Source organism: Gymnoscopelus braueri, assembly GCF_963280865.1.
Source record: "Gymnoscopelus braueri genome assembly, chromosome: 11".
In the NCBI taxonomy this organism is placed as follows: Eukaryota; Metazoa; Chordata; class Actinopteri; order Myctophiformes; family Myctophidae; genus Gymnoscopelus; species Gymnoscopelus braueri.
The window spans coordinates 52,876,590-52,884,883 of NC_137613.1; positions in this window are offsets into that span (position 1 = coordinate 52,876,590).

The window sequence follows — 8,294 nt, forward strand, 5'->3', positions numbered from 1 at the left end:
ACCACTGGTATCACCCTCCCCCCTGGCTTCCCTCCCCCGAACACGGGATGGATTCTAACCCACAACCACCGCGGTGCTGGGTAGGTACTTTCACCACTGTGCCACCCGAGTGCCTGTATATGAAATGCTTTTTGTGGGCATAACCCTTTAAGCCATTGGTTCTCAACCAGTGGTCCGGGGACCACCAGTGGTCATGGGGCGGTACCAGGGGGTCCCCAGCAAAATTTGCGTTATTTTAACCACCTAGCTTTGGCTATTCAAAAATAGCAGATCTACAAGCTCATAGCGCGGCACTCGGTGCCGCGCTATGAGCTTGTAGATCTGTTATTTTTTGGGGAAAAAAACATGAGAATGTGTGCAAATATTTGAATATATATATACATTTTTAACTCAAATCTTTGCTTCTGAGGGTCCCTGGCACAAAACATTTTCAGATGGGGGTCCGCGGCCAAATGTAAACTGCTCACAAAATGTAAGGAAACTTGAATTTGGGCCATTATATCTCCCCTTTACTAATACCAATTAGTAAAGTGTTATATATCATTTTTATCAGTGATTAGTCACCTTTACAACGAGGTACAGCTTGTAAGCATCGGGCATTCATGGAATGAGCAACACAGGCAAACGTATGGGTAGCGCCGAGCAAAAATTTGCCAAAAAGGCCTGTTAGACTTTTCTGCTGACATTCAATGTCGTGACATTCATGACATTCAATGGGCTTCAGGTGTGTGCCAGTCACAGGTGTGTGCCTAATTAAAATTAGCACCTGAGCATGATTTCTGCAAGTTGTTGGGTTTGTGGATTCTCCAAAAAGCAAAAATGGTGGAAAGATGCCACGTTTGTCCCTTCAGGATCGGGCCCGTGCAATAGGGCAACTTGAGGCTGGTGTTCCAGCATTCAGAGTGGCAGCATCATTTGGTGTTAGTCCAGGGGCCTGTTCCTCAAAAGGTGAATTAGAGCTAAAGCCTGGCTTTACCACCTATCCTGGCTTAATTTAGCCAGGATTAGAGCTGAGTCGGTTCCTCAAAAGGTGAATTATCTTGAAGATTAGTTTAGCCAGTTCACCCTGGCTAAGTTTAGCCTTATCCGATTCCTCAAAAGAGAATTGAAGCAAGCCTAGCTTAGTTACCATGGCAATTTAGCTGTGAAGTTAGCCTGGTCATGAGCAGGCTAACAGCCAAGCTTTATTAATCCAGTGCCTTGTTCTTCAAGTTTTGTGAAATAGCTGTTAGTCCAATGACTCCAATCATATATTCAATTCTTATGCGAAAATCTAAGATCTACAAGCCCGAATTTTTTTTGTCTTATGGCGGCCGGGGGTCCCCGGCCCCCCATGGACCCCCGCCCCCGTGGACCCCCGGACCCCCATGGACCTCCGGACCCCCGTGTACCCCCGGCCCCCTGTGTACCTCCGGACCCCCGTGGACCCCCGGACCCCCATGGACCCCCGGACCCCCATGGACCTCCGGACCCCCGTGGACCCCCGTGGACCCCCGCCCCCGTGGACCCCCGTATACCCCGGACCTCTGTTGGGGGTCAACGGGTGTCCGGGAGTACACGGGGGGCCCGGCCCCCCGTGTACTCCCGGACCCCCGTTGACCCCCGTGGACTGTGGACCCCCGGCCGCCAAAAGGCAAGCTTTTCCCTTGTAGATCTTCGATTTTAGAAATTAGAAATTAGAAAATTATTCTAAGTGTTTATAATTATAATTCCAACATTCACTTAAACTCCTTATGTTTAAACCTAACTGAATTATATATTTATGGATTTGTATATAAATTAATTGCATATTTTTGGACAACTTGTGCATTTAATTTGTCGGCAATACTTTGCCACGCTTTCTCCCTGGATCTATATTTATTGCGGCCGTGTTTCCTTTCTTACTTATTATAAATTTTACTTCCTTGTAAGATTCCATGAGCTGCTGCTGTCCAGCCACAGAGAAGAACGCCGCTCTGGTTTTGGGCTCCATGATTGGTCAAGTTCAAGGATTCTGCTATCGACTTTCATGGTCTTTTATAGAAATAAGTGAAGCCTGGCTTCATTATCCTGGCTCGACACAGCCTGGCTTGACAAGGCCTAGCTCGACAAAGTCGCTCCTTTTCAGCCTGGCTTGGCGTTCCAGGAACCGAATAAACCAGGCTATATGGACCCGACTTTGTCAAGCCTGGATTTGACTTAAATCCAGGCTTATTTAATTCACCTTTCGAGGAACAGGCCCCTGGTACCATAACCAAACTTAGGACTAAGTTCTGTGAGACTGGTGAAGTCAAAGACCGACCCAAAAGTGGGCGCCCCAAGAAGACAACACCCCAGGAAGACAACACCCCAGGAAGACCAGTTATTCACTCTTGCCGCACTGAATACCCTGAAACTGAGTGTAAAACAGGCCATTTTGGCACATTTTTGTTCGGCGCTACCCACACATTTTCATGTGTTGCTCATTCCATGAATTTCCGATGTTTAGAAGCTGTACCTCGTTGTAAAGGTGACGAATCAACAATTAAAATGATATAAAACACCTTACTGATTGGTATTATTAAAGGGAAGATATAATGGCCCAAATTCAAGTTTCCTTACATTTTGTGAGCAGTTTATATCAATTTAGAGGTCCTTGGCATGAAAAAAAGGTTGAAAACCACTGCTTTAAGCCACAGACTCCCATTTGGAGAAAAGGGACCCCCATAAGAGAAAATATCGGTTGGTAGAGTAGATTTAGTTCAGAACTGTCTATACTGTAGGTGGAGAGAGATAAATGATCTAGTCATCAGCTATTCATTCTCTTTTTGGATTATGTTCTAGCTCATGAAATAATAGTGAAATTAACCACTTGAAACCTTGCGTTCCTATTTTGTGCATTTCATCTGCAAACTTTTTTTTGTGTGCAATAGCATACAAGCTCACAATGTGCCATGATGCCATGCAAAAATGCAAACTTGTAGATCTGTTATTTTGGCTATATCTTTCTTTATAGTACTCCAATAAATAGTACTTGTAGCTTATTTACTATTATTATATTTGCAACTTTGTATGTGTTGTTTTCTTTCAGCGTTTTGATGTATGGGACCACCACTGTATCGAACCACCACCACAGGGGTCAGGCGCGTTGAACAAAGGCTTTGATGACTGACAGCATAACGGGAATGAGTTTAAACGTGATCACTGATCAGGGGCATGTGATAAGAACGAATGTCTCTGATTAATTAATTCATGATTAAGATGGATAGGCCATTGAAAATTTAAAAATATTTCATATGACTGAAAATTAATACATTTGTTGAAGCTAATGATAAAAATAAAGGAGTAAACAGCTTGAATAATATTTTTTTTACTGTTAAAATAAGTGTCAAATAGAAATATATTCTGAGAGTACTCATTGATATAGACCAGTGCTACTCAACCCGCGGCCCGCGGGCCGCTTTCGGCCCCAACGCAGCGTCTTGGCGGCCCCTCATGGTCAAACCATGAGGGTTTTTTTTAAGCACAGGATAAAAATATACATTTCCGTTCAAATATATGGGTTGCTACATTTATTTTCAAAAACAAACATCAATTGTTACAGGTATAATGCATAGTTTTCTATGCATTTCGGGTTTTTTGGGGGGTTTGACCCCCATTTTATTCCGGCCGCGCGGCTTTGCCGCGTGCCCAGGGTAGGTGTCCCTTATTTCAATCTCTGGGAGTTGGCAACCCTAACCTTGCCATACCTTAGCTTTTGCTGAACTGATGCCACTGGACATACACACAAAATAAACAGGTACAGTGAAAAGAATATGATGTCAAAATGTACATTTTCTTATAACAATAACAATGCGTGTGTGTTACAAAATAAAAAAATCCAAAATAGGACCGTCATTTTTAGCTTGCGGCCCCTTGGACTTTTGGTATTTTGCTGAGTGGCCCCTGAGCCATCTTAAGTTGAGTAGTCCTGATATAGACTCTATATCATACAGGGAGACTCCTATTACTGAACAAACACTCTATTACATCTATGTTTGTTCCTCTTTAGTAAACAGAACATTTTCAGGTCGGGATACCTATTTTATCCAATCAGGAGAGAGAACTTGCACAGAATACAGATGAAACATGTGAAATATGAAGTGATGGCGCTAAGAAACGAGCAGACACAATTGGAACTGGAACACCATCACATTTAAGCTGATAAATGGGTACTCTTTCCTGATTGGCTGAAAATGGAGAGACGGGGAGACCCCTCTTACTGAACAAACACTCTATATAGCAATGATTACTATCAGAATATAGAGCTATTTAACACTGTTACTGAACAAACACTCTATAGCAATGATTACTATCAGAATATAGAGCTATTTAACACTTGTTTAACAAACAATTGTTTAATTTTGCTTTAAGGAAGTACTGCAAAAGCAGTCAATTTTATCATCTCATGACACTTAGCATATAGAGCAGGTCAAGAACATACATCATTTACTCATCAATTCCCCCATTAGCCGACAGCCACAATGCATTATGGGACAACTTAGTATTTCTTGTACATTGACAGCATATTCAGTTACTTGCTGCAGACACTTCTTGTGTAGACAAGTGAGAAGTGGCAGACAAGTATGTCAGAATGGTGCAGGATATGTATGTAGACAATGTGACAGTGGTGAAGAGTGCAGTACTGTAGGAGTGATGGACAGGTTCAAGGCAACAACGATTGGCCCTGAGCCCTTTCTTGTTTGCATTGGTAATGGACAGGATGACAGATAAAATCAGACGAGGAGTCACCATGGACTATGATGTTCACAGATGACAAAAAGTTGCCGGTATTCATTTCCATTTTCTTTCTTTTTTTACACCAAACCGGATGTCACCTCCACAGACCAGTGTGCTGTGACACTCAGAATCAGGTATTCTTTTAGAAAAATATTTTTGCTCCCGTTTTAGGATTATTACGGTCATTCCCAACGTTAATGTTTGGGCTGTGTGTTTGGGCAGTGACGGTAATGACCAGCAGAGGCTATTTGTGGATGTTATGCCCCAGTCTAGGGGTGCCTGAGACACAACATGAATATGTTCCCGCCTTCCCCAACTCCGAAGTAGCCACACAAACAAAGGGTTGAAGTGCAAAAATATAACAATGGTTTATTTACAAATGTATAAAGTAATAACAAAAGAGTAACATAAGCTTGGGTCATAAGGGTATATAACTCACTGAGGAACTAAAGTAACAAATCAAAAGAACTAACTGGAGAGTAATATATCTTACCTATCAAAAGAACCAATAATACAATAGCTTACCTTCCTATCATAAACAATAAGCAAAAGAAACAATCACCTCAGGATCAACTTATATCAACTGAAAATAACTTAGGTCAAATCACAGAACTCATAAGTAACAAAACATAAGGTGTGGTGGCCAGTTGGAAGTGGAGGAAGACGGGCTCCTGCCCCCTGCGTATGCCACTGAGGTCTGTATTCCTCTTATATAGGGAGCCTCCATCCTAGTAGCCACTTGGAAGGCAGCACTCCTGTGAGCTCCCCAGGCCTGGAAGAGCACCAATCGTCTTCTGGGAATGACACACACACACACACACACACACACACACACACACACACACACACACACACACACACACACACACACACACACACACACACACACACACACACACACACACACACACACACACACACACACACACACACACACACAAGAACCAACTCATAATAACAAACTATAACCCCACATTCGACCCCAGTCGTAACACCCCCCTTCCCAAGAATCAAGCACCCCCTATAATGCTTAATCCTTGTGAAGGTTAGCAAATTGGAAACAGTTACATAATATTCTCAGTATATTTGTTTGATTTCAGGATTTCCCCTCCCAACTAGGAACAAATTGAACGCACATGAAATAGGGGTTTTAACATTGGTGAGGAAAAAAACTAATAATAACTCAATACCAATCGAAAACATTAACGCATCACACAAACAGTAAGATCCACTGTAGCCAGCTGACTATGACGCCTAATGAGACTTAGGCCATGTATTTGCACCTAGTATTTGTGAACACAGGAGCTGGAAACACTGTTGCTCCAGCCAAATCATTGCCCAGAATGAGATCCACGCCTGACACAGACAACCAAGTCCGCACACCAACTCGGACTGGGCCAGACACAAGTGAGGAGGACAGTTGACTCTCATGTAAGGGTATATGAAAAGCACTCATCTTAACTCCCTGTACCAGTTTAGAACCACGATAAGTTTTATTCGAAAATGGCAAAACCCCCCCACGGATAATAGAAGTTTATGCGCCAGTATCCCGCAGGATCGTAATCGGAACCTGGACCCCATCATTGCCAGCCAAAGAAACTAAACCTTTAGAAATGTATGGTTTGAACTCAGATCGTTATGGACCTTGTGCTTATGCCGCACAACATTAGGCCTAGATTGAATTAAACCAATGAAAGAAGGACCTTCAGCCTTTTCCAATCTTTCTTTTTGTTCAAGCACTGGGCAAGTGGCAATGAGGTGGCCAGTTTCTTTGCAATAAAAACATGCTTGATTTTCAGCAGAGGCAGGCCCCTTGCGACGCAAAACATTTGGGGATTCCACTCTCTTCTGCGTTGAGCCTGAATAATCATGTACTGGGGAGCAAAAAACTGTCTTGTGAGTCTACTGGCCAGACGCCATTTATCAAAAAGAACACTTTTTTCTCGTGCAAATTCAACGTACGCCTGGTTGGCAGTTTTATCTGTATTTTGACATTTTTGTCTATAAGCTTCAGGTACGAGCTCATAAGCCCTCAACACGGTTTGTTTAAGGGTCTCATAGTCGACACTCTGATCAATAGATAAAGTAGCGCACACTTCTTGGGCCTTTCCCACAAGTTTACATTGCAATAATATTGACAAACTCCTTGGGCCATTTTAAGGCAATAGCAATACGCTCGAAAGCGCCAAAATACGAGTCTATTTCAGACTCTCGAAAAGGTGATACTAATGATATGTGCCTACTAATGTCAAACCCCCCCCGAATTACTGACCCCGACAGTGTTTCTGTTTCCCGACTTTATGCTGGACGCAGCTTTCGGGTTTTCAAGCTCAAGGGCTCTGAGCCGTAGGTGTAGGGCTGTGATCTCCAGCTCTTTATTTCGACACTCTGCCTCCTTTATTTGGAGGGTCAGCTGGCGATCAGACGTTGACATACCTGCCTGTAGGCCCAGTGAGCGAGGAGCAGACCCCACATTAGTGGCGGGTGTTTCCGTAGCCTCCGCCTCAGCAACCTCCCCCTGCAAGGCCTCCTCCTCCTTCTCACCAGGTCCAGTGGCAGGTACCACCCCTTTCTCCACCAGCTTGGTACACACCTCATGTCGGAGCTCAGCTTTAGGGGCAGTGAGAGACACAGTCAGTTCATAGTTAGCAGCCACCACTAACAATTCTGTTTTCTTACACTTCTCAATTTTGCCCCAAGAAGGGTTTGCTATGAATTCCTCTAATGAAAAGTCCATACTTACAAATTTTAACCAAACTGCCAACCAGAGAGAAAAAAACAACTTACCAATTAACATGCGAGAAAAGCGTTTAGACGAGCCCCCAATTCATGTTATGCCCCAGTCTAGGGGTGCCTGAGGGCGCCTTCCCCAACTCCCAAGCAGCCACACAAACAAAGGGTTGAAGTGCAAAAATATAACAATGGTTTATTTACAAATGTATAAAGTAATAACAAAAGAGTAACATAAGCTTGGGTCATAAGGGTATATAACTCAGTGAGGAACTAAAGTAACAAATCAAAAGAACTAACTGGAGAGTAATATATCTTACCTATCAAAAGAACCAATAATACAATAGCTTACCTTCCTATCATAAACAATAAGCAAAAGAAACAATCACCTCAGGATCAACTTATATCAACTGAAAATAACTTAGGTCAAATCACAAAACTCATAAGTAACAAAACATAAGGTGTGGTGGCCAGTTGGAAGTGGAGGAAGACGGGCTCCTGCCCCCTGCGTGTGCCACTGAGGTCTGTATTCCTCTTATATAGGGAGCCTCCATCCTATTAGCCACTTGGAAGGCAGCACTCCTGTGAGCTCCCCACCAATCACTGGCTGGCCTGGAAGAGCGCCCCACCAATCGTCTTCTGAGAATGGCACACCTGATTTCCATACATTCACACACACACTAGTGATGTGCCGATACCACATTTCTTCAATTCGATACGATACCGATATTTTTGGGGGCGATTTTCCGATACCGATACCGATACCAATACCGGAACCGGAAACAGAACCAAACCGGAAACGGGCCGTAAACAGAAGTACCGGCAAC